Source organism: Crocuta crocuta, unplaced genomic scaffold (genome assembly GCF_008692635.1).
Source record: "Crocuta crocuta isolate KB4526 unplaced genomic scaffold, BGI_CrCroc_1.0 C28859344, whole genome shotgun sequence".
Taxonomy (NCBI): Eukaryota; Metazoa; Chordata; class Mammalia; order Carnivora; family Hyaenidae; genus Crocuta; species Crocuta crocuta.
The window spans coordinates 1-1,620 of NW_027550614.1; the positions used below are offsets into that span (position 1 = coordinate 1).

General features: G+C 39.8%; 1 long non-coding RNA gene and 2 other non-coding genes across 3 annotated transcripts; all 3 read right to left on the reverse strand.

Moving 5' to 3' along the window:
• Nucleotides 1-910: 910 nt before the first annotated feature.
• LOC144219109 (uncharacterized) lies at nt 911-1,614 on the reverse strand. Its single transcript, XR_013331308.1, has 3 exons — nt 1,404-1,614; nt 1,162-1,213; nt 911-981 (listed from the first exon to the last, which is right to left on the reverse strand). It is a non-coding gene; the product is annotated as an uncharacterized LOC144219109 (long non-coding RNA).
• LOC144219110 (small nucleolar RNA SNORD81) lies at nt 1,050-1,124 on the reverse strand. The gene has a single exon (XR_013331310.1). It is a non-coding gene; the product is annotated as a small nucleolar RNA SNORD81 (small nucleolar RNA).
• Nucleotides 1,288-1,365, reverse strand: LOC144219111 (small nucleolar RNA SNORD47). The gene has a single exon (XR_013331311.1). It is a non-coding gene; the product is annotated as a small nucleolar RNA SNORD47 (small nucleolar RNA).
• Nucleotides 1,615-1,620: the final 6 nt, after the last annotated feature.

Genomic DNA, 1,620 nt, shown 5'->3' on the forward strand with positions numbered 1-1,620 from the left:
AAAAGTGTGGGGGCACCTGGGTGGCTCAGTTAGGTATCCAACTAATGGCTCAGGTCATGACCTCCCAGTTTGTGGGCCAGGCTGTGTTGACAGCTCAGCCTGGAGCCTGCTTCAGTCTGCCCTTTAACCCTCCTGTGCTCACACGGTCTCCCAAAAACAAACAAGAAAATTTTTTTAAGTCTGATGGGTTTAGCAGTACTGCATGAAAAAAGATTGAAGTGTGGATGTCAATTTGACTATTAACAGAGAGGTCAAAACAATTTCCTCACTCTGAAAGCATCAAAATTCACCTCCAGCAGACCTCAACATTTGGAGTGACCATTTTATCCAGATTGATTTCCAATACTGTTTTAGAGAATGTGCAAGCTGGGCAAAGGGGCAGAGATAATCTTAGATATGGGGCACTGGGCTGACTAGGCACCCTGGCATTATCTTCCTAAAATTCTGAATCCTGTTTAAGTCCTAAGAGAAATTGCAACATAAATATTCCCACCCACTTCAAGTACTAAAATAGCTTTAACCACAGCACTTCTGTCCCATTTTTAGGCTTTTTTCTTTTAATATGTGGCAGGAGGGCACTAACCAGGTTACTTCCCTTATACACCTACCAACACGTGTGGAGACCCACCACCATGGTGCCTAATTAGCAAAGATTTTTCTGGGACAGGATATCATTCAGCCCCTCAAAAAATGCCTGCAAAATAGGAGTTCATCCTTCAGATCATGCCACCATCCTGCATTTTAAACATGAAAAGGGCTGTAGTTCATTTCTTCTGCACTTTCAAGCCCAAGATATCCTATAAAATACATCTCAAAATGCCAACTGTTTTCTTAAACTAATGTCACAGGGTCTTAATTACAAAAACCATTTTCCTTCATCCCATTAAATCAAAATAAGCACTCTTGATCAAATGGTTTATAAAACTTTATTGATACTGAAACCTTGCTCTTCTATCCCATCCATGAGCATCCATTTCAGTGCTGCAAGGACAAAGAAGCAATTTTTAGATACATGTCTAGGTTTTAATTCTAATTGTATTCTGAGTATACAGAATATCAGATCTTTTATAATCATCAAAAGTGATCAGTGAGAGAGTTCAAGTTGGAGATCATCATGTATTCTAGAATAAAACAACACTACTGAGGTTTTTAAAGCCTCACCTTTCAACTGGCAAGATGCTCTCTTAACTGGACTGCTATTCTCACAGATGACCTAAGAGCAATGACTGTAGCTTAATTATGGTTAAAAAACAAACCCACCACCCTGCATGAATGATGCTTGCTAGTAACCTCAGAATCAAAATGGAACGGTTTTAGGAGTGATATCATCCAATTTCATTTGGCAGAATCATTACATCACTGGTTACATGCTAACTTACCACATGTACCACAGACCAACTTACCTCTAAATGTTCAGGTTGAGAGTCTGCCTGTTTGTATGAGGAGAGGAGAGAAAACCATTTAAAATTTGTACTACTTAACTTTCCCCACTTTTAACTTTCTGAGAAGTAACATTTAGGGCAGCAAACCTATTCCACACATGGAGAAGGGTGGAGGTCTCACATTGTCCAAGCCCATACAACACGAGTGAACTTTAATGTAAGCTGTGTTCTTGGGTGA